The sequence below is a fragment of the Rhinoraja longicauda genome, chromosome 13 (genome assembly GCF_053455715.1).
Source record: "Rhinoraja longicauda isolate Sanriku21f chromosome 13, sRhiLon1.1, whole genome shotgun sequence".
In the NCBI taxonomy this organism is placed as follows: Eukaryota; Metazoa; Chordata; class Chondrichthyes; order Rajiformes; family Arhynchobatidae; genus Rhinoraja; species Rhinoraja longicauda.
Genome location: NC_135965.1, coordinates 23,897,744 through 23,923,291, shown reverse-complemented (window position 1 = coordinate 23,923,291; position 25,548 = coordinate 23,897,744). Strand labels below are relative to the sequence as shown.

At 42.2% G+C, this 25,548-nt stretch overlaps 1 protein-coding gene across 4 annotated transcripts in view; it reads left to right on the top strand.

The window, feature by feature from the left end:
* tp63 (tumor protein p63) overlaps positions 1 to 25,548 on the top strand; it is a 143,584-nt gene that overhangs the window by 17,080 nt on the left and 100,956 nt on the right. The window contains exon 1 of one of the 4 annotated variants that reach the window (XM_078410586.1): positions 14,134 to 14,229. The exons of the other annotated variants lie outside the window; for them this stretch is intronic. The gene's annotated coding sequence lies outside the window, so the exon portion shown is untranslated. Of the gene's footprint in view, positions 1 to 14,133; positions 14,230 to 25,548 lie in introns of those variants that run through there. 4 annotated transcript variants of the gene reach the window in all.

Here is a 25,548-nt window from a genome sequence, read left to right as displayed (position 1 = left end):
ATTTGATAGAAGTTTATAAAATTCTGAGAGGCATAGATGGAGGAGACAGCCAATACTTTTACCGCAGGATGGAAATTACAAAGAACAGAAGGCAGGGCTTTATGGTGAGAGGGGGAAAGTTTAAAGAAGATTTGAGGCAGGTTTTATTTATACAGAGAGTGGTAGGTGCCTTGAACCCCCTGCTGGGGGAGGTGGTGAAAGCAGATTTGATAGCAACTTTGAGAGGCATTTAGACAGGCGCATGAACAGCCAGGGAATGGAGAAATATAGACCATGTGCTGGCAGGTGGGATTAGTTTAATTTGTCATGATCAGTATAGACATTGCAGGCTGAGGGCCAGTTTATATGCTGTGCTGTTACATATGCTACTAGACGGACGTGGACCCATTGGGTCCAAATTTCTCCTGCAGGCCCGGCAATCCTCCGTGGTGGAGGCAGATACGATACTGGCATTTACGAGGATTTTAGATGGGCATGTAGTGGCCTGGCGGAGGCCAGAGAAAAGGCAAGACGCCAGGCAGTGTTTTGTTAGATTGCTTTATTAGGCTGTGAGCTGGTGCCCACAGCGTAGTTCTCCAAGGGATGATCCACGCCTTCCCTTGGTCTGGCTTTTAACTCCTTTCACCTGTCCGTCACGTAACGAGGGGGCTGACCCGAGGAGTGGCCTGATCCGCCACAGGACCCCCCCCAAGATCCGGAGGTACAAAACGGACAGGAGGGCGCACGAGGCGACCAGCCCGGGTGCGCACCATGACCGGCGCAGGGACCGGCGACTGACCGACAGGTGGAGGGGTCGTAGCAGACACTGGAGGGGGTAGCTTGGACGGGGGGCGACCGCGCACAAGGTCCACCTTGGAGAACACGGATGCTCCGGCCAGGTGGGCATTAAAGTCCTGGATGTGCGGAACCGGGTACCTGTCGGGAACGGTCGCGTCATTTAAGCGCCGATAGTCCCCGCACGGTCGCCAACCCCCGTCCGCCTTGGGGACCAAGTGGAGTGGTGACGCCCACGGGCTATCGGAAGGGCGCACGATGCCCATTGACTCCATCCGATGAAACTCCTCTCGAGCTAGACGGAGCTTGTCTGGAGCGAGACGCCGCGCTCGGGCGTGCACGGGTGGCCCGGTGGTGGGGATTGATGTTGCACCCCGTGCTTGGGAGTGGAGGAGGAGAAGTGGGTTTCCACAATGTCCGGGAAGTCCGCCAGGATGCGCGCGTACGTCGCATCCACGGACGACAGGTGTCCGACGTTGGGGGAGACCGGCCTCAGCGTGCTGGAGTGCACCAGGCGCTGCCGCCCGACATCCACGAGCATGGAATGCGCCCGCAGGAAAAGACGGCTAGGGCTGCCAGGTCCTCCCGACGGGACATCCAAATTTGGTCAGCGCGCTCGCCCAGCCGCTGCGTGTCGGTGAAGGGGTCTTCTGCGAGCTGAGAACGGAGGTCGACGGGGAGCTGCCGCAGGTAGGCCTGCTTGAATAAAAAACAGGGCGGGTGGTCGCCCATAAGGGCGAGCATGTCCTCCAGAAGGGCCGACGGCCGTCGGTCCCCGAGCCCCCCCTGGCTCATAACGCGAGTTGCCCTCTCGGCGTCGCTGAGGCCGAACCTCCTGATAAGGAGTTCTTTCAGGCCCTTATATTTGTCATCCGCGGGGGGTTCATTAAGGTAGGGCTTTACTCGCCTTGCTGTCGCCTGGTCCAGGGCGCCGACGACGTAATAGTACTTCGTCAAGTCGACGGTTACCCCTCGCACAGCAAACTGTGCCTCTGCCTGCTGAAACCAGACCTCAGGCTCTTCGGTCCACAGGGTCGGGAGTTTGAGGGAGACGGCCTCGAGGTCGGCAGGGCCGAGGGCGGCAGGACCGGGTTGCGCGAGGGCGGCAGGACCGGGTTGTCCATTGTTCGACATCACTACTTGTGATGTCCGTCGAGGTCACCAATGTAGTGGCCTGGCGGAGGCCAGAGAAAAGGCAAGACGCCAGGCAGTGTTTTGTTAGATTGCTTTATTAGGCTGTGAGCTGGTGCCCACAGCGTAGTTCTCCAAGGGATGATCCACGCCTTCCCTTGGTCTGGCTTTTAACTCCTTTCACCTGTCCGTCACGTAACGAGGGGGCTGACCCGAGGAGTGGCCTGATCCGCCACAGGCACATGGATATGGAGAGAATGGAGGGGTATGGATCATGAGCAGGCAGATGAGATTAGTTTATCTTGGCATTATGTCGGCACATTTATTGTGGGCTGAAGGGCCTATCCTGAGCTGTACTTTTCTATTATCTATATTCTGGATTAAGAAATTTCTCCTCATCTTAGTCCAAAATGCTGTAACCCTTATTCTCAAACTATGCCGCCAGACTTAGACTGGGAAAACAGGAAACACCTTATTATCTAGCCTGTCAAGCTTTGGAATAATTTGGCAATATTCAGTGAAATTTCCCCTCTTCTAAAATGGAGAGAATGCCAGCCCAATGTACTCTCCTCGTACTGCAACCCGCTTCCCCCACAACTCAGCTAGCAAATCTTTGCTGTACTCTATTATGACTACATCTTTTCTTTGGTATAAAGACAAAAACTGTACATAATACTCCAGGTTTGATCTTACCAAGGCTCTATACAATTGCAATTTGCCTTTTTTTCTCCTGTAATCAACCCCGCTCATAATAAAGGCTAACATGCTATTTACATTCCTATTCCCTTTCTGCATCTGCATGTTGCTTTACAGTGACTTGTATACCTAGGTCCTTTTGAAAACCAACATTCCACTGTTATTGCTAATTTGGACTGCCCATTCCATACACAATGCAAAATCCCCTATGATTATTATATTACCCTTGCTACTCGCACCTCCAAAGTTCTCCATGAGCACTGCTGCTTTGGGGTTAGTAGAGAACTTACAACAGTGTTTGCGTCTTGTTCTATTTCTTAGTTCCATCTCACCTCTTTTTGCACCTGTTTGGAATATCTTGAACAGAGACTTTGGGGTACAAAGTTTCCTGAAAGCAGCAATACAAGTAGAAAAGGTGGTGAAGAAGGCATATGGTAGGCTTGCCTTTTTCTTGGAGTGTTATGTACAGTTCCGTTTTAGTTTAGTTTATTACTGTCACCGGTATCAAGGTACAGTGAAAAGTTTTTGTTTGTATACTATCCAGTCAAAGAAAAGGCTATACATGAATACAATCAAGCCGCCAATAGTGCTTGGATAAATGCTACAACATTTAGTGAAAAGAAATAATATTGATGTCTGATAAAGTCTCATTAAAGATATAAGGTAGATGGGAGGTCAGGTCCACACTCTAGCTGATGAGAGGATTGTTCAGTTGCCTGATAACATCTGGGACTGGACTATTCGATTTATTCACAAAATGCTGGAGTAACTCAGCAGGTCAGGCAGCATCTCGGGAGAGAAGGAATGGGTGACGTTTCGGGTCGAGTCCCTTCTTCAGACCCCTCTATGGGACTGGACTATGGTCGCCACACTATTGGAAGAATATGATTAAGCTAGAGTTGTGTAGAAAAGATCCATGAGGATGTTATCTGGATGCATAATTGGTTCAGTGGTAGGAAGCAGAGTTTAATGGTGAAGGTGTGCCACAGGGATTGGCACTGGGCCCATAGTTGTTCATCATTTATTTAAATGACTTGGATGAGAATGTACAAGGCATGGTTAGTCTGTTTGCAGATAACACTAAAATAGGTGGTATCATAGACAGTGAAGAAAGTTATCAACAATTACAATCTTGATTGGCTAGGTAAGTGGCAAATGGTGTTTTATTCAGACAAGAACTAATGTAAAAGTAAAGGGTCGGGCCCTGGTGAGTGTTATAGGACCTAGGAGTACAAATATATAGTTCCCTGAAAATGACCTCACAAGTTGGCAGGGTGGTGAAGAAGACATGTGGCATGCTGGCCTTCATCAGTCAGGACATTCAGATAGGAGTTTGGACGTTATATTGAAATTGTACAAGATGTTGGTGAGGCTGCATTTGGACTATTGTGTACAGTTGTGGTTACTCTGCTCTAGGAAAGATGTCATTAATCTGGAAAGAGTGCAAAGAAATTTACAAGAATGTTGCCAGGACTCGATGGCCTAAGTTAAAGGGAGAGGTTGGCAGGCTTGATCTTTATTCCTTGGAGCATGAGGGGTCACCTCAGAGGTATATAAAATCATGAGGTGCATTGTGAATGCATACAGTTTTTTTCCTCTTGAAAGGGAATCAAAAACTAGAGGGCACAGATTTAAGGTGAGAGGAAGGTTTTAATAGGAACCTGATGAGCAACTTTCTCACCGACATTTTTCACACACATATTGAAAGAGCTGCCAGAGGAAGTAGTTCCCATGTGTTCTTTGAAAAGAGCACTGGATGAAAACTCTACCTCCTTGGAGCACCTGAAAAAGATGGGCAAAACAAGTTGTTGAGGCAAGTATAAGAACATTTAAGAGACATTTAGACCGGCACATGGAGAGGAAAGGTTTGGAGGAATATTGGCCAAATGTGGGAAAATGGGACTAGCTATCAGAATTGGTGAATATATGGAAGAATTCTTTGTTATGCTGTTCTATTTACATTTTGATTAATTCTTGAGATTGTGCTTAAGTAGTAAAAAAGCTGGATATTTTTTGCATGTTCCTCGTCTGTGGACTGGAACAGTTGGGCTGCTGCTGAAAGATTTCAGGATGTCAGGACGAGTCGGCCATGGAATCTTTCAGCACAGAAGGAAACCTTCAGGTTTTTGAAAGAGCTGTCCAATTGTATTCCAGAGAACTACCAGAATGTTAGAGAAACCCAACGAGTTCATTGACATCTTTCCAGCGAGCAACAGCAGCACATTCCCTCGGCATCTTGTCATTGATCTTCTCTCACTACTCTAATTGTTTTCCAGCTTGACTTGTTCATAAGTCAAATCAGCACTGAACTTCTGCTGAAACGGCGAAGTAAATCCCACATGCTCTTTGAAAAGAGCACTGGATGAAAAATCCTCCTCCTTGGAGCACCTGAAGATGGGCAAATCAACTGGTGCCAGTGCAATTGTTCTTAGTTAAACGTGAATTCATTCAGCCCTTGTCACTTTGCTTGCACTTTCAAAAATGCCTTCTTGCCATTAAATTGCTGTTGAAGTGTGGTCTCTGCAATTTGTTTTGGTTGAACATAGGATCTAAGTTGGATTCGGAAGGTTCTACCAAGCAGAATGAGATCAATTGTCAGCTGTATTTTGCCAATGTTAGGTGACGGAAAGACTGATCAAGGACAAGAAAAAAAAAATCTGTTCTTTAAATAATGCCATAGGATTTTTCACCTGAGCAGACTGACATGCTTAATATTTCATTAATAAATTACCGCTTTGCACTCTGCTTTAATCTCTCAGCAATAACGTTCAGCCAGGATTGGAGCTTAAGGACAAATTGCAATCTTGGCTGAAAACAAAAGTTTACGCATTCAGGAGAATTACCACTACACATATCCATGACTCTTACCAAAGCTCTTAATAACTTTGAACATTTTTATGTCTCCTCTTAGACTTCTCTACTGTGCAAGTTCTGCTCTTGTTTGTTCCACCAAAATGCAACACTTGCATTTATGTGAATTAAACTCCATCTGCCATTCCTTGGCCCATTTCATCGAGATCTTGTTGTGATCTTGAGTAATCTTCTTTGTCCATTACACCACCAATTTTAGTGTCATCTGCAAACTTAGTAACCATGCCACCTACGTTCTCATCCAAATCTTTAATTAGTGTGACAGAAAAGTGGACCCAGCACCGATCTTTGTGGCACAGTCCTTCAATCTGAAAAATAATCATCTACCAAGCCACCTTTACATCAATTTGGCTTGCTTGCCCTTGATCCCATGTGATCTAACCTTGCAGTAGAGCCTACCAGGTACCATGTTGTCAAAGGCCTTCTTAAAGTCCGTGTAGACAATGTCCACTTATCTACCATCATCGATCTACTTGGTCACCTCCTCAAAAAATCTATCAAATTTATACAACACTATTTCCCAGTCACAAAGCCATGTGGACTATTCCTTGTCTTTTCAAATGCTGGTAGATCCTATCTCTCAGAATCCTCTCCAATAACTTGCCAACTACTCATGTAAAATAATTCTAAAGATTAATGATCCTTTCTCAGGTCAAATTTGTCCTCTTTTAAAAAAATCTTCAATTGGTTACATTTCTTAATGGCTTCTAGTACAAGTATATCTTTCCTTAAATAAGGAGACCAAAATTGGAAACTTTTCAAAGATCAAACTTGCTTCCTTGAAAACCTTTTTGCTTTTTTCATGCCTACAGAATAATTTTGATTCTCTTTTCTGGTTCCCTCTTTGCTATTCACACTGCTCTTCACACTGCACTGACCCACCTTGAACACCAGGGGAGCTATGTGAGGATGCTCTTTCTCGACTTCAGCTCTGCCTTTAACACGGTCATCCCGAGCAGACTGGTCACCAAACTTTCCGACCTTGGATTTTCCCTAACCATCTGCAAATGGATCAAGGACTTCCTGACCAACCGCCCCCAGACAGTCAAAATAGGCCCTCACCTCTCCTCCACCATTACACTGAGCACCGGCTCACCACAGGGCTGTGTGTTGAGCCCCATCCTTTACTCCCTCTACACTCACGACTGCGCCCCCACCCATCCCACCAACACCATCATCAAGTTCGCGGATGACACGACTGTGGTTGGACTTATCTCAGAAGGAGATGAGACAGCCTATAGGGATGAAATCCAAAGGCTGGCAGCATGGTGTTCAGTGAACAATCTGGTCCTGAACTCCTCCAAAACAAAGGAACTTATAATTGACTTTAGAAAAACCAGTGGAGATTACGACCCACTCTACATCAATGGGGTCTGCGTGGAAAGGGTACCAGCTTTCAGGTTCCTGGGTACGCACATCGCAGAGGATCTCACCTGGTCTACCAACACCATCACCACAGTAAAGAAGGCACAGCAGAGACTCCACTTCCTGAGGATCCTCAGGAAAACCAACCTGCAGGAGAAGCTCATGTTGTCCTTCTATCGCTGCTCCATCGAGAGTGTGCTGGCATACTGTATAACCACATGGTATGCCAGCTGCTCAGAAAAGGACAGGAAGGCCCTTCAGAGGGTCATCACGACGGCCCAGAAAATCATCGGCTGCTCACTGCCCTCCCTGGAGCACCTGTTCAGCCTGCGCTGCCTCAGTAGAGCAGGCAAAATAATAAAAGATCCATCCCACCCCGGCCACCGTCTGTTTGTTCATCTGCCCTCTGGTCGACGTTTCAGGTCAATCAAATCCCGAACAAACAGACTTAAGAACAGTTTTTACCCCAGGGCCATACGAGAACTGAACACTACCTGTGCACTAGGCAACACCGTTAAAAAATCTTGTACTTAATTTAATTGTATTTATGTATTTATTTGTTTTTGCATTTATTGCATATATGTTTGTACGCACCGTCAGGATTGGCTGTTTTTTAATTTCGTTGTACTCGTTGCAATGACAATAAATGAATATTATTATTATTATTATTATTATTATTCTCTCTTTATTTCTTCTCATTTTTCATTTCTGTTATGAGCTACCTGTGATTACACTGGTTTTATTTTTGTTATCAACCAAGCACAGGTCTTGTGTATATTTTCCTGCTGTAATTTGTTCTATTGTTTTAGTCATCCAGGGTGCTCCGTCTCAAATTTTATTACCCTTCTCCCTCGTGTGAATATACTAAAACAAAACTGAAGCATCTCCCATTGTTCAGTAACATTTTTGCTAGCCAACCTTTGATTCTCATCCCGTTGACTGTTTAATTTTTCCAATTGTTTTTAGTTTAGAGTAGTCTATATCCTTTGGACAGGTACACGCAAAAGAAATGTTCAGAGGGATATGAGTGAAATGTTGGCAAATGGGATTAGCTCCGGAATACACCTAGGTCAGCATAGACAAGTTGGTCTGAAGGGTCTGTTTCCATGCTATGTAACAATGACTGTATTAACACAATGCCATGGAAGTCAAATTAAACTGCAGATTAATGCTGCAATCTGAAATTAAAAGCAGAAATGTTGGAAGAACTCAACCAATCAAGCAGCATCTGTGGAAAGAGAAATCACTTACCATTTCGGATGAAAGATCTTTCATCATCATTGACCAGAAATTTTAACCAGTTTCTCATTCCACGGATGCTGCTTGGTTGATGAAATTCTTCCAACATTCCTGTTTTTGTTTATGATATTATGTTTCCTTGATGCGCCACCACTGATGCAGACAAGCAAATTTCCCAGAACTAGGTCCCATAATGTCATTTTCCTTTACATACTGATCAAGAAGGTTCTCTTGAACTTCTTCCCCTCTTTGCTCCGTAGATAATGGATATCCCAATCTGTATTTGAATAGTTGAAGTTTTCCATTAACACCTTTCTGGAGCTCACCAACACTCTACCCATTAATTTATCCCCATAATCCGATTTCAATCCTCGCTGTCCTGTACTCTGCAGCCTGACCTGTGACATTCCACAATGTGAAATGAAATGTCCAGAAGTGAGCATCAGGACTGATTAACCATTAACAGCAAATTAATAAGGAATGCACACTATGTTAATAAACCCAAGGAGCTGCTTTTAGATCAGATTCATCATCATTTTGGTGTTGGAAGACCTGAGACAGGAAGTTTTGGAAAGGGACTTTTTTGTTAATTACTCTGGATGATAAAATACTTAAGTTTATTTCAACCATACTGGAATCAATGAGAATTGCAATTGTGAGCAAGTACAGGCAAATCCGTAGACAGAACTAATCCCACTTAAATCACTTGTAGTGTAATGTAATCATTGAAAAGACTTCTGCAGACATTTAAACATGTATTTACATGTATCTATCACTCAGTGGGCAAGTTCTTTTCGTTGCTTATCTTGAGTTGTTTAACCATTAAATATCTTGAATGGAGTCAATGGCTTTCTCTTCCTGTATAAAATGAAAGTGGGTTTGGATTTTGTTCTCTTGTTGAGATGTGGCATGCCCTAACACGAGCCTCCTCGCAATCCTAGCTCGTGTATGAAATGCTGTGAACCAGCCTACTGTGCTGAAATACTTGAATGAGACCTTGAGTTATTCACAGGAGCTAAGATTGTCTCTGCATTGAGGAACTAATGGCAGGCTACAGACAAAGCTGTCTGTAGTGTAAGAGAACAATTTAAACAATATTGGAAGTGCTGACTTAAGTAGAAAATAAATTTACTTTGAAAGAATGATTTATTATTCTGGAGCTACTGTTTTGTAGTTGAAAGCAAATGGATCTTGAGCATTTTTAATATTGAACGGTTGATTGGTATCTTGAAAATATGAGGAAATAACAGCTTCAGGCAGTGTGGTATCACAATGACAGTGTTTCCAAGGTTTACCTTACAAGGCTAATGTACTATCAATACGCTGTATGCAGTGTTACTTCTGTCTGCATCATTGAAAGAAAATCCAATGTTGCAGAAGAGGTTCACCAGGATGTAGCTGGGTTTAGACAAACTTGGACTGTTTCCTCTGGAGCATCAGAGGCTGAGGGATGATCTGATAGAAGTTTATAAAATTCTGAGAGGCACAGATGGAGGAGACAGCCAATACTTTTACCGCAGGATGGAAATGACAAAGAACAGAAGGCAGGGCTTTATGGTGAGAGGGGGAAAGTTTAAAGAAGATTTGAGGCAGGTTTTATTTATACAGAGAGTGGTAGGTGCCTTGAACCCCCTGCTGGGGGAGGTGGTGAAAGCAGATTTGATAGCAACTTTGGGAGGCATTTAGACAGGCACATGAACAGCCAGGGAATGGAGAAATATAGACCATGTGCTGGCAGGTGGGATTAGTTTAATTTGTCATGATCAGTATAGACATTGCAGGCCGGAGGGCCAGTTTCTATGCTGTGCTGTTTTATATGCTACTAGACGGGCATGGACCCGTTGGGTCCAAATCTCTCCTGCAGGCCCGGCAACCCTCCGTGCAAACCCTCCCCGCCCCCCCCCCCCCACTCACCCACTCCATCCCCCCTCAACCCGCCTTATCTCCCCCTCCTCCCCTCAGCACCGCCTTAACCCACTCACCAACTCCATCCCCCCTCCCCCCCTCACTCACACAATCCATCGTCCCTCAACGTGATCCACCCTTATTGGATCACGTGGCTGGAAGCGAACTGCGGCTCGCTATGGGTCGCTGCCGTTTGCACCATCGTAAGTCGAAGCATCGTAAGTCGAAGCATCGTAAGTCGGGGAGCACCTGTATTAGATCAACGGCCCCCAACTGTGCACGTACGAGCCTTTTCCCTTTGTGACGTCGAAAACAGAGGCAGGCACGGCTGACAGGCAGGGCAAGGGATTTATTAAAGTTTAAAAAGTGATTTTTAAAGTTTAAAAAGTGATTTTTAAAGTTTAAAAAGTGAAAAACGTTTAAAATATAACAACCATTTGAACCGCAGGACAATGGTGAGTAAGGTGGGCTCAAAATTGTTGCGCTATCTCGAACCGTTTTGGATGTATTTCGATCAAACGGACACAAAACAAACAAACGGACAAACAAACAAATATATATATACACAAACAACCAAACAAACAAGATGAGAGCTTTAGTAATATATATGTGTATATATATATATATATATATATATATATATATATATATAGATGTTTTACTGTTATGAAATTGACTATGTTCATTTACACATAATGTTCTGGTGAATGAAAAATGCTTGCAATTGAGCAGCGTAATTGTGCCCTAGTAAAATAGAACTTGAAATAAGTGACTGTTCCACTGAGCATGCTAACTGTGCCTCCTACACATGCCATCACATGGCCGATGAAAATCTTGGGGCAAGGAAGTGTTAATTTTAGTGACCTTGGCCATTGCTTGTGTTGATACTTATCCAACTCCGCCATGCTGATTTCAAGTCTTACCAATTGAGGAGTCAGATTCCACATATTTGTATGTTGCTGATATATCAAAAGCTGTAAATAGCACTTCATATTTTAGCTCTTTTAAATTATCTGTATAATGATCAGCTGCTTTCTGAAGGTGTATGTTATTTTTTTAGTTGTAAATTAACCCACTAAGAATGTGAAATAATATTAATATCTTATTTCATAAAACTCGGCCTTAATGCAGAGATGTGCAGTGTGTAAGATGAATGACTGAAAATTGTGTGGCGTTGTTGTACCCTGGAATGGCAGCGTTTCTACTCATTGTGTTACCCTGCTACCCTGTACTATCGAAGTTTCTCAGCAGGAATTTGGTTACTTCCCGGTGAAGCTGTTGGATTAGTAATCTAGGTGTCTGATCCAACATGAGTTATAGTCCCACTGTAATAATGCTAAATTTAAATAGTTTGATAAATAGATCCTCATGAAGAACTAGTATTGGTAGTGATGACCACAAAAGATTTGTAAAAAATAGAAGCAAGGAACTACAGGTGCTGATTTATTTTTAAAAAGGCAGGAAGTGCTGGACTAACTCAGCAGGTCAGGCAGCATCTCTGGGGAACGTGGATAGGTCACCTATCCATGCTCTCCAGGGATGTTGCATATCCCGCTAAGTTACTCCACTGCTTTACTTGTTTTTCCTTGTAAAATATATATATGTTTCACTAATGACCTTCAGAGAGAGATATTAGCCTTCACTTCTGTCCTAAGAGTTACAGACACATGACAATGTGGTCGACCCTTAATTGTCCTCTGATACACGCAGTCAAATGAGAATCCAATGAGAATAATTGCAAATGAGAATCCAGTACCTGCAGTAAGAGCTGCAACTGGAATGTTTTGGGTATGTATGTTTCATCAAGTGGTAAATTATAATATGTCAGTGAGACGGGCAGAATGTTGAAAGGTCGAATGCAAAGTAAGAAGTAGATTAGGAATGTGAGTACTGATCATTTGCTAGCATTACCAAAATGAATCAGATGCTGGTTATAAGTACAAAAATAATAGTTAGAGATGTAAACTTGAAACTGCCAGCTTGTTATAAAATCCAGTTTGTCAATTAACATTCTAAGGAAAGAAACTCTGACCTTTCTGTAACTGCAAAATCTGGTATCTAGCTATTGATTTATTATTGTCACGTTACTGAGAAAAACCTTGTTTGCATGCCACCCAGCCAGATTATTCCGTACTTGTGCAATGATACCATACTTGAATAACAGGTAGCCAGAAAGAAGAACAAAATGTTGTAAATATAGTATCATGGAGAAAGTGCAGGTGCAAAAATAATGTGCAGTGGAACCAACGCGATGGATTTGAAGATTAGGAACACATCCTTAGCTTATGGATTGTTCAACGTGCCTGATAATAGCAGGGAAGAAGCTGCTCTTAAATACAGGAGTATGCACCTTCAAGCGTTTGTATCATCTACCCAATGGGCTATTGGAGAAAATCATCAATGAGGTAAAAGATCAGCCATGGCCTTACTGAATATAAGAACTAGCATAAGGGTTTAAATCAGGGGTGTCAAACTTGCAAAGGGGTCCAATCCGGCCCACGCGATGATTTTGGGGGGAAAAAGCTGCGTTGTCAATCATCATGTGGAGGGCGGGTGGCATTTATTGCGGCATGTCGGGGGTTGTAGTTCGGGCACACGTGAGTGGTAGCCGGGAGGAAGGTTGCAGACTACAGTTCCCGGTGGGCAGCGTTGGGGGAGCGGGCGGGCGGTGCGCAATGCCAGTTGCCGTCCCATCCGGCTTGGCGACGAGAGCTGCGAGTCCGTGGCTGGAGCGGAGGGGGGTGTGGCGGAGCTACAGTTCTCCACAGGGATTGTTTGAGTAGATGGAGGATCAAATGACAGGTTAAGTCCAATGGGACACTGCACACTGAAAGAAACTCAGCTTGGCACCAACAATATTCTTAAAGCTTTTCTTTTGATTTCTGTTTGTCCAAAGCAGATATAAATACTTCCTATATTGGTGTACATTTCATGCTACCTGGTACTTCCACTAAAACTGTTGTCATAACAAAGAAAGCAAGATTTAGAACCAGGAGCAGGCCACTCAGACCCTCCTGCTACCATTCAAAAACAGCATGGATGAGCTTTTTTTCTCAGCACCCCTTTACTGAACTAACCCCTTAACTCTTGATTTCATTAACATCTAAAATCAATCTGTTGATCTCTGCCTTAAATATAAACTGTGCCGGGGAAGCTCATTCACTTTTTGTTTTGTTAGGTCTACATTTGTGTCTGCTAATGTTTGATTTCAAATGGTTTATTAATGGAAAGGGCGTTGCTCCTGAAACAATCTTAGCCAAAATAGCATTGTTTTTTTTTCTCTTTCTCATCACAACTTTCTTGTAGCTGACGGCTGTAAGTTAATACCAATCATAAAAGTAATGCTTGCTAGGCAATCTTCTTCATTAGAACCGAAATTCGTAAAGTGAAACACTTTGTAGTTATAGCAGAGACTGGGACACATGAGAGCAGGTTGAAAAAACGAAGGCAACGAAAGCCGTGGGAGCATGCGCGCGTGCGTTCGCACCTGCACAACTGATCTGGCCCGCTTGAAGTCGCATTTTGCCTATTCTGGGCCGTGACCTAAAATGAGTTTGACACCCCTGGTTTAAATGATTTGCTCTGTTTTTATTTGTGTTTGTATCCCTCATGCCTTACTTAACATATTATGGCTTGGATGATGCAGGTTACCATTCAAAATTTAAACTTGACCTAAAACTTAGTAGTGTGGTAAATAGTTATGAGAGTAGTGATAGACAAAGAGTGGGTTAATCAACAGGAATGTTAAGGTACTTTGCAAATGAAGTTAAACAGTTTGAAGTCATGTATTTGGTAAGAAATGTGAATAAAACAAGACACAGGCTAAAGCAGGTGAATTTCATGGGTCACCAGATAGTAGGGTGGTTTTAAAACAGAAAAGCTGTGGATTCTATTTGGAGTAATTGAAAACGGAGCAGAGTTTATTATGGTTGGATGAGTTGGGCTAAATGGCCTGTTTACATGCTCTATGATTCTAAAACCTGCACATGACCACAAGGAAACTTTTCTTCCGTTTCTTTTGAGATTAGTCACCTTCTCTGTAACTTAAATACTAACTTTTAAAATTTTCCTTCCCACTTCACGGTGGCGCAGTGGTAGAGTTGCTGCCTTACAGCGCTTACAATGCCGGAGACCCGGGTTCGGTCCCAACGATGGGTGCTGTCTGTACGGAGTTTATACGTTCTCCCTGTGACCGCGTGGGTTTTCTCCGAGATCTTCGGTTTTCTCCCACGCTTCAAAGACATACAGGTTTGTAGGTTAATTGGCTTGGTATAAGTGTAAATTGTTCCTAGTATGTGCAGGATAGCGTTAATGTGCGGGAATTGCTGGTCGGTGCGGACTCGGTGGGCCGAAGGGCTTGTTTCCACACTGCATCTCTAAACTAAACTTCAGACGATAGGTCCCAGACCTGATAATTTAACTATATTTCTTTTTCCATAGATGCTTTTACCTTATCTGCTGAGTGGTATCAACTTTTCTGTTTTTTTTAATTTCTGACAATACTCGTTTGCAGAAATCTAATCGTTCATTAACATATTTGATAACTTAACTGATCATTTCCAACATAAAGCCTGAGCTGTAACTGAAAGTGAACATTTTGCAGTTTAGCTTTTTCATCCCTGATGGCACTAAAATAAAATGTCCTCTGGGTGATGTGCCCTCACTGGTGGCAGTGCCGAGTTGATTAGAGTTCATGTGGGGTCAGGTTACAATGTGATGTGATAATTTTATAATGGTTGAGATTGGCCACACACAGGGTAGTTAGGGTGAGGCTGTTGCATGGAATGTGCAGCAGCAGTGTCCAGTCCCCTCCCTGCGCTCAATGCTAGGGCTTCAGAAAGAAGCAGGCTCATTTTCCTGACATTCCAAGTTCCAGGTTTAATTTTATAACTTTTACTACCAACCTCCTCCTCCAACATTAAACAGCAAAACACGAGGGAAAAGCATAAATGTTGCTAGTTCTCAATTGATAAAATAATTTAAAGAATTGATTCTCTGTAAAGCGTCTTTGAGTATATGAAAAGCGCTATATAAATAAAATGCATTATTATTATTATTATTCTTAAACTGTTTGTTTCTTTGCATCTTCCTCACAATATATCTTTCCAGTTATTTTTTGCATTTTTTTTAAGTTGGAAGGAAATCATCAGCTTCACAGAAAACAACTCTTCACCTGATTTGTTTTCATTCCATAATTATTTTCTTTCAAATTAAAATTATGCTTCATTCACCACTTTTCCATGGGGAATACAATGCTGGGCTGTGTCATACGGTTACATGAACTTGATAGTAGGACAGTTAATTGAGGCAATTTTTCAGCACTGAGGAAAGGGGGAAAATAAGCTCCCTGTTAATAATCACAATTCAACAATCTAGGCTGGAAATTCATTGTGGGTCTGGTCAGCTCGGTTGTGTTTGGTCTGCTCCCACAGAAGGAATGGAAAGTGTACCAGTTCTTGGGTAGACAAGGTGTAGCCTACAGGAAGTGATAAAATTGTTCAGGTTGTATCGAATGTACGGCGTGCTCTGGCTTAAGGACTTGCATTCATTTCATCACCTAAACAGAAAAGTTTCCTGTTTGAATTGTACCTTATGTTTTGGCTAACCCACATATCAATTACTGAACTAACCCCCAAAGTACATCGCAGTGTTGATGTGCTTTTATTCTGTTTTGTTGTCTGCTGTACAAAATCTCAACGGCAGGTTCAATATCAGTTTTTCCAATTCAAATAATTGGCTAGGTAAACTGTATCACTAAGAGTGCTCGTGTAATGGTGTGCTAGAGATTGCAGGACACACTGGCATCTTCCAAAGTGTAATTAAAACTTTTGAACAAGTAGAAGTATTCCTTGCCCCCTTAGTATGGGATATAAATTTTTGGGGATATGGACGTATTTGATGTTGTAACTCATGATATCTCGATATGGGAATAAATAGACATATATGTATTTGATGGAGGGGACTGACAGAGATCAGTAAGGTTCAAATTTTGAATCTTTTGTCTTTCATCCTTCTTGGCTTCAGTCGGGTGTGCTGAATAACCGAATTATTCCTGAGAAACAATAAATCAGATTGGGGATAACATTTATCTCTTAAAAAGTGAATTAAAAGTTAGTGGGGTTTTTTGAAAACTAATTTCAACAATTTATACAATTCCATCTTGCGATTGTGACAAGTAACTCATTTGCATTCAGACCCACATGCATTAGTGTGGCCAATTTCATTGGTCATATTAGGCTGCACATTCTTTAACAAATGTTGTCATATCTGTCGTTCTTTGTTTGCCCCCCAATTGCCCATTCCAACTTCAGATGGGACTTTGCTTGTGGAATATTGTATCCACAGGCTTGTCCTTGCATTAAGTACGGCATTCTGACTAGGTGCTGTCACTAAGGACCTAAAGCCCTCAATCATATCCACTTGAATATTCAATGTAACTGGGACCACTGAACAGCAGTGATGGCTACAAACATTCTGTTGGTCAGGCAGTACCTGTGGAGGGGAATGGGCAGTCGGTGTTTTGAATTAGAACCCTTCATCTGGACGGAAAGTCTTTATAAAGATAGCCAGTTTCAAGCTTCTGGATCTTGTGCTCTATGGGAGCCGAGAGAAGAAAGAATGACATAGGTTGATTATGTCGGTTGCTTTACCGAGGCAGCGTGAAGTGTAGATGGAGTCTATATGATGGACTGTGTTACATCTGCAACTTCCTGCAATCTCTTGCAGTCTTGAGTAGGTTGGAGCTAGAGATGGCAAGCAATAGATGGATTCAGGGGAGGGCCGATTGATGAGCAAATTGAAACCGGTGTGGGAGGGAAGGGTGGAAATCGTGACAGAGGGTGGGAGGTAATAGTGGAGTCAAAGGGCTGCAGGTAATGGAATCTGATAGAAAAGAAAGGTGAAGAGTATAATTAAATAATGGCGGCCTTGTGGTTAGATGAGAACACTGGGAGGAGTGTATGGGTCATGGACAGTTGGAATGGGTGGGAGACTGGGTAGAACCTGGGCGATGGGAGCTGAGGTGTGGGATTGAAAGAAAGTGTGAGAGAGCTCCTGAGTAGATAGAAGGAGAGAGATAGGACTGAGGATCAAATTACTATAAATTGGAGATTTTGGCATTTGTGCCATTGGGCTGTAGACTATCCATAAGGTTATGTAATCGGAGCATAATTGGGCCATTTGGCCCATCAAGTCTGCTTCACCATTCATTCATGGCTGATCTATCTCTCCCTCCTAACCCCATTCTCCTGTGTTCTCCCCATAACCCCTGACACCCATACTAATCAATCCAGGCGGGAAATGAAGTGTCGTTTTTCCAGTTTGCGATTGGCCCCGCTGTGGCAGTGGAGGAAGCCAAGATTAGACGAGCTTTGATGATGATCTGGAGAGATTCTTGGCTTTGGGTGTGAGGTCAATATCATACTTGAATATAAAGAGCTCCATTGTTTAATTGCCTGTTATCCAGGCCCCTCAAAAATAATTGTTGCTTTGTTGAGACTCGAGAATGTATTTAACATCCATGGAATTGCAAAGAACTTTGCACCTTCAGGGGTGAGCGCAAAGACTTAGAGCATGGGATAAAGTTTGTACTTGGTCTTGTTTGAGATGCTCATTAAACTTGATTTGGCATTGGTTCTTGTTTCGTTTGTGACCTATCCGGTGAGACAGCTGTAAATCCCCTGAATTGAGGAACTGTAACTGCATCATTATGAGCCCACCCCCTGCCTGATGATATTCTTCCACTGACACTATCTGGAAAATGTGTTTTGCTGAAGCTACAAACGGTTCTTTATTACAGTGTCTTTAAAAGTTGTAATTGCTGCGTTCTGAATACTGACAAGACAGCATGTAGCTTTGGATTATTGGGATGTTTTTTGCAGTGCAATGGAATACTTCTGTTTGGGATTTGTATAGGGTCAAATTGCCAAGCTCAAAACATCTCTAGTGTAAATTGTTGTTGAGGGCAGGGCTGGGCTGATCATGTTACAGTACTAGCACCTTCCAAATTACACGGTCTCTCTGGAACTGCTGCCCTGTGCTGTGGAAAATGATATATAAAAGGAATTTACACTGAGCAGCATTCAGACCATGCAGGAGCAGTGCCATTAAATCATTTTTGTTCTGTCAGTGGTCTTCATTGTTCTATTGTTAAAAGATATTTCCCCCCAATATATCCTACAGATGGGAGCCTCCATGAAACTGAAGGCATGTGTGCCTCACCGCGGAATTATGTGTGATGTGCTATGTCTGAAAGGATATCTGCAGTTGTAAGATGGTTTTGCTTGGCGGTCAGGATGTATCTTGGACAGTTATTTCCCCATCTATTTTATTGAGGAACATGGATAAAGGTCAATCATGCCGTATATACTTGAAAGGATAAGTAACTTTGGTGATCATAATTTTCTAAGCTTAAGCCTTAATATCCCAGACTGTAGGAGGGAAAACTAACATTGGTAAGGAGCTTTGTCATTTAAAATTCCTTAGAAGTAAGGAGGAAAGAGGCATAAAGGCCATGACAAGCATTTTTTCACTCACTGGGCAAAAAAGGAATATTTCAAATATTTCCTTGTGCTTGTTCTTTTGCCAATCACCTCCATCCAGTGTCCACTGGTTCGTGACTCATCCACCAATAAGAACACTTTCTCTGTCTACTGTATCCATTCAATGATTCTTTATTATTCTCTTCATAATTTAAATACCTTTATCAAATCGCCTTTCAATTCTCTGCTTTAAACAGAACAGCTCCAACATATTCAGTCAAGTTATGTAACTGGAATTATTCTAGTAAATCCCTCTGAAGTTTCACTTCTTTCCTAAAATGTGGTGCCCAGAACTGGATGCAACATTTATGGTTTAATCAGTTGTACGAAGATTCATCATGATGACATATGTGGGTACTGTTGTCCTAATTTAACCAAGACGTTGGGTTGAGCAGTATTCTTGGCAGCAGGGGTTGGCTGGATTGTTTTCCTGGAACGGTGGAAGCTGACCTGAGAGTGGTATATAAAATTATGAGAGAGATTGATAAGATAAATGGTAAAAATCTTTTTTCTTTGGTGGGGGTGCAAAAGTCATTTGGGCATGGGTGTAAAATGAGAGGTAGAAGCTTTAGAGGGTGTTTGAGGAGGATTATTTTCACACAAAAGGTGATTGGAGTCTGGAATTCGCTGCTGGAAGACATGGTGGAGGCAGAGACTCTTGCAACATTTAAACAGTATCAGGCCAAGTACTTGAGATGCCAAGGTATACATGGGGAGGAACCTAAAGCAGGCAAATGGGATTAGTGTTACATTGGGCACAGGGACATGGTGGGCCAAAGGGCCTCTTTCTTTGCTCTATGACTACTACTGCATGACTGAGTGTGACTTGCTCCCATTCATGGATTTTGAGGTGAGACCAACGGTGTACTGCAGATTTCCATAGATGGGGCAAGAGGTGCTTGATGGAATGAGTAGGGTAGTCTGTGAGCTAGGATTCTTTTCCTGACATTTATGCATATTCTCTGAGCTTCTAACGCACTGGGGCTTACTACTTTAGTAAGTAGTAAGCACTGCTTTATTGCTATTTTTTGTGATCATGGGCCAGGGATTTCTTAGAACCAGTGGTGATATTTTTTTGCTCTTGGAGGCTTTGAACATATCCTAGAATCATTTCAGTCAATAGACAATAGGTGCAGGAGGAGGCCATTCGGCCCTTCGAGCCAGCACCGCCATTCAATATGATCATGGCGTTGTGTTAAGAATGATCTCACCTGATGACAGGATTGGGGTCACAGTCTCAATATATGGGCTAGGTCATTTAGCACTGAGATGAGGAGAAACTTTTGTGCAGAGGAGCGCAGGAATGCTCAACACTCATGTTCTGGGGGCTTCTTTCAAAACTGGAGCGTTTTTGAATATAAAGCGAATCAAGGAATATGGGAAAGCTGCAGGGAAATGGTGATCTGGTAAAAGATCAGACATTATTTTTCTGAGTGGTATAGCTGTCTCAAAAGACCAATAGCTTATTCCTGTCTCTAGTTTTTAAATGCTTATGCACTGATCTTGGAACTTTTTTGTTGATAATTTTCAAGCCACAATGTGTAAATTGATTTCATTTGTAAGTTAAGATCAATTAGCTCATTTTAGTAATGAAAGGGAAGCCTGTGCAAGATCATGAGCTGGGCAGAGTAAATTGGAAGCACCTGTTATTCTGCCAGAAGTTGTTAAGAGACTAGTTGATCAGAGCTCGGGACCAGCATCTGGTGGTAAGGAGGGAGCACAGCGATGGTAAGAGAACTTTGGATGACAAGGCAAGTTATAAATTTGGTTAGAAAGATAAAGAAAGCATATGTAAGGTGTAGGAAACTGTAGAAGTAGAGAATACCAAGCCTTTTTTTTAAAAAAACATTAAAATTTAGGGGCTGACAAGGGAGAGAGTAGAACAACTGTCCTGTTGCCAATCTAAATGAAAATGCCACTGCTGTCGCAGGCTTCATCAGTATGTTTGTAGATGACTGTGTGCCATAGAAGACAATCTGAGGGTCCTTCAAATGGAAACCATGTATGAACCATAAGCTCCACTCTCCCAGTGAAGTACAAGTCTGTGGCATTAAAGTCAAGCAATCCCAATTTACGTATGAAATCCTTATACAGCCTTTGCAAAGCTATGAAGAATGCAAAAGAAAGTAATCAAGACCAAACAAGGGAAAACCCCAGAATAACCTCATGATACCTTTAGATTGTGGCAAAGCTTGCATATCATAAAGTGAAGTTGGGCAGTATTGTATTCCTGCCCGATGAGCTCAGTGTTTTAAACAGAAGGGCAATAGATTGGTGTCACCAGCCCAGATAGCCTCAGGAATACCTGTACCTGCAGTCACTCTATTTAACCTCCCTAATCCATTCCCAGTTTCCTACCTGATTTAAGAAGGATTTGCACACGATCCTTGATTTTCTGACCCAAACACCACCATTTTTCTTCTTCCCCACTGTTAACAGACTTTTGAATGGACCTCTTATAAGCTAAGGATGAATTCTGGATCTGTCATTTCTATCAAGATGCAACCTTTGTATTTCATTTATCTGTGCAGTCTGTAACACTATATTCATTTTGATTGTATTTATGTATGCATGTTTTACCTAGAAAGCAAGCAAAACAAAGCTTTAACTGTATCTCGGTAGGTGTCAATAATAAACCAATGCTAAGTCAAGAATAAAGGACATAAATTATTACCTTGCCTTCATCTTATTGGGTTGTCAAATGATGCAGCAGGATATTGATCACATGCAGATATGGGCAGAGAAATGGCAGATGGAATTTAATCGGGGGAAGTGTAAGCTGTTGCACTTTGGGAGGTTAAATGTAAGGCTAATGTACAGAGTTAATGGCAGGACCCTTAACTGCATTGATGCACAAAGGGATCTTAGGATGCAAGTTCATAGCTCCCTGAAAGTAGCAATTTAAAAAAAAATTTTGATTGGTACAGAGGACAAATGTTCTATGTCTGTGCTGAACATGATGCCAAATTAATCTAAAGCCTCTGCTTATCCATGCTTTATATCCCGCAATTCCTTGCATTTCATGCCAATCTAAATTCCTCATAAATGCCAAGATCACATCTGCTTCCATCTTATCAGCTCATTCCAACTCTCAACACTAAAAAACTTGTTCCGTACATCTCCTTTGAACTTGGCACTTTTACCTCAAGTTTCTGACATTTCCACCCTAGGGAAAAGGATCTGACTGTCTACCCCATCTATGCCTTTCATAATTGTATATATTTGCATCCAGTTTCCCTTCAACATCTGGCGCTCCAGCAAAAACAATCCAAGTTTGTCCAACTCTCCTTGTAGCCAATACACCCAACTCCAGGCAGCATCCAAATAAAGCACTGCAAAACTTCTCCAAAACCTCCATATCCTTCCTGTAATTGGGCAAACTAGTGCACACAGTGCAGCTTAACAAAAGCTTTATAAAACTGTAATAGGACTTCCTGACTCTTATCCTTAAAGCCTCGACCAATGAAGGCAATAAGACCGTGCAAACAGCAAGCATATCATCCATATCTCTCCATCCCTTGAATATCCATGTGCCTATCCAAATGTCATTTAAATGCCACTATTTTATCTGACTCTTATCACTACCCCGGCAGTGCATTCCAGGCACTCGCCACACAATGTGTAAAAAGAAAGTGCCCCGCACATCTCCTTTAAACTTTGCCTCTTGCACCTTAAAGCTATAGCCTCCAGAATTTTATATTTCTATCCTGAGAGAAATATTCTGAGTGTCTACCCTATCTACGTCTCTCATGATTTTATACTTGCATCAGGTCCCCTTAACCTCTGGCATTCCAGAGACAACAATCCAAGTTGTCCAACCACTCCTTATGGCTAACACTCCATAATCCAGGCATAATTCTGATAAACTCCTCAGCATCATTTCCAAAGCCTCCACATCCTTCCTTTAATGGGGCGAGCAGAACTGCATGCAATAGTCCAAATACGGCCTAACCAGAGTCTTATAAGGCTGCATCATGACTTCCTGACTCTTACACTCATCGTGGGCCTGTTGGTGTGCTGTACTATATTATCTATCTCACTGTCAGTAACTTCCTGCACTGAGTAAATTAACAAAAAGCTTGGGTTTCAAGTCATGATTTGTCCCTGTGCTAAACAGGATAGTATTCCACTGTCAATGGTTTGCCATTTCTGAGTGAGATGTTGAAGGTTTTTTATGTCCTTTAAGGTGGATGTGAAAAGTATTCACCTTGCATCACAGAGAGGGGGTGTTTGGACTCACTGTGATGGATGTTTGGCTTGGGGTCGTGTGTCCTGTGTACTTTTTTCTTTTTTTTGTTGTGTTTTGTGACTGCTGTAATTTCGTTTGGTATTTGTACCGAATGTCAATAAAGTTCTGTACTGTAATGTACTTAAAGAACATGAAAGAGTATAGTTTATCCAAAAAAACCATGCTAAAGGATATCAATAGGCCATTCTTAGCTGAAGATTATGAGCCCTTGCTTGGCGCATTTTGGGAACTTTACCAACAGTGAATGTAGATTGGAGGTGAATCATTGGCTCTGAATTGCTTTAACACTGAGGGTAGGAATGGTGCTTATTGAAAACGTGTGCTGAAATTACTGATTTATATGTGAGTGTTTTGGTTAAGGGAGGAGATCTACAGAGATATACAAGCATACTTTGCTCCCTGAGAACAGAAAGACTCCATTTAGGTCATTAACTTCACGCTTGCTATTTGCACGGTCTTCTTGCAAAACATTACTTTTGATATTTTTCCTTTCTTGTCACTGTACACTTTTTTGTTGAATAAAGGGAAGCCCCCAGAGCCTCTCTAAAAATGCAACCGAAAAACTTTTTAATCACTATCTTTTAAAATCGGGGATGCAAGGAGAGTGCATTTTTTTTTGGTACAATTACTTTTCTTTTATGAATGTGTTTGTCATTGTTCACTGTTTAAAATGTCCCATCTCAGACAAGTTAGGTCTGTATTGTCTGTGGGAAGGTTCAGAGTTGGTGGCATCTGCAGCAAGATCCAATCACTGGCAGTAGCAAAAAATAAAGCAGCTTACAACTGCACAGCTGTTGGCCGAACCTTCAGAGACTGCAGCTGACGCTGTCTGAGACCACTCACAGTGAGATGGACCAGCTAGCCACCACATCTCCACACAGTATCTCAAGGTATGGGTATGATGACATGGAGGAAAGAGAGAAAGGTTCATTTGTTTTGTTCCAGTAGTTCTTTTCAACCCATTTGGTAATACTGTGCATGTTTACTCTGAAGCCTGTTTGACAAAACTTAAGGCTTGCAGTGGTACTTTGTGAATGAGAGCTAATATAAATTTTAAATACTAAGATATTTATAAGAGGTTGCTTAAAACCTCCAGAGCAAATCTTAAAACCCCATCATATTGTGTAAGATTGTGTTTAAACGTTTAACTGGAGTTGAGGATTTCTCTGCTCCATTCTCAGTTCTATTCACAAGATAGCCTATCGGGAAACAGGGGTGGAGATTCAAATTATCTTTTAATAGAACAACTTGGGTGTAGACTTTAAGTAAATTTTAAAATCATGCTATATTAATGTGGGTCAGGGTGACCCGAGTCAGAGGCCCAGGTGATAGGAATATGAGCCAAGGTTGTGGGCAATATGGCAGGTCAGCCTGAGGTAGAGGGCACTTGGGGTCAAGTTGGTGGAGTACTCCCGGAACATTAGAATGGGGCTCTGGGCATAGTGGGCAGGGTTGTATTTGTCCGGAATGCCAGGCCATGATGATGCCAGGCGCAGGACTCCACTGAACAACTGATCAGTAAACTGGAATGTGAAGGTCTGGTTTTCACTTTTTAATTAATCTTGAGTTATACTGTATTAAACGCACTGTAAATATACTATTTTAAATTTAGATGCTGTAAAAATAGTTGAGTGAAGATGCAGGTTATTAGTGTATTAAAATTCTAACCCATGTAAATTAGCTGAGGTATTAATGGAATAGGTGCCCTGTTTTTAGTAAAATAAGAGTTTTGCTGTATGTCACAATTTATCTTGAGCGCATACTTACTTATTAAAGTGCATGAATTGAGTAGTCAGGATGATTCATGGAGATGAGCAGTAATTTCCAACAGTTAACAGTTGTGCTATCAGGCAGGCTGGCACAGAGGGCATGAATAATTTGCTGGGATAAAGACATTTCTTTGAGAGTTTTAGGAAATATGTCAGTGTTTTTCTTTTCTCCTTCCTGTATTGTGAATAAATATAGCAAGTAAATACTGAGCTTGAGGATATCTCACTTCCAGAGGGACTGAACCTTGCAGCCATGAACAACTTAACAACTTAAATTGTAGGGCAAAGCTGCCAGTCAAGTAGTGGGAAAGACATTAAAATATTAGAATTAATTTGAAATGTAACAATCTGAAAATATGAATTTCATATGAAAACCTCTTGCAGTTCAACTTTTAAGAAATGTTTTATACCATGTTGTTATGCATCAGAGGGTTAGGTTTCATGCAAGGGAAGCTGAGGGTAGGACTGGAAAGGAAGGGAAATTCCAGCGGCCAGTGGAGGGGCACATTTCATCCAGAACACTGGCCGACTCTTGGATTGACAGATGTACTGAGCGCCACAGTGCACTGACACACCAACAATCGGCCATGACTTATTACTGAAGTGGCAGATTCCAACTGCAGATTCTTCTGACCAACACATTCCTATCATAGGGTTGTGACTTCTCCAGAAAGCATTTATTTAGTTATTTATTCTCCCTTTGTGTAGACAGAAGTTACCAGCTGGAGTGGAGTTCCAGTGGGATTATTCCTGAGTGCAGGCAGAATTACACCGTGTTCAATTCCCAGCTGGAGTACTGTTTCCTGGGATGATAGAGCAGGGAAATATGTCTGGTCCCACCATGTCCACGCTGACCCTCGTCACACATTTACATTAATCCCATTGTAATCCTATCTCCATTAATTATAAGCACAGTATCCAGTACTCTATAGATCTCTATTTTGAATGTACATAATGCTCCATAGCCTTAGTGTTAAGAATTCCAAAGATTCACCATTCTGAGTGAAGA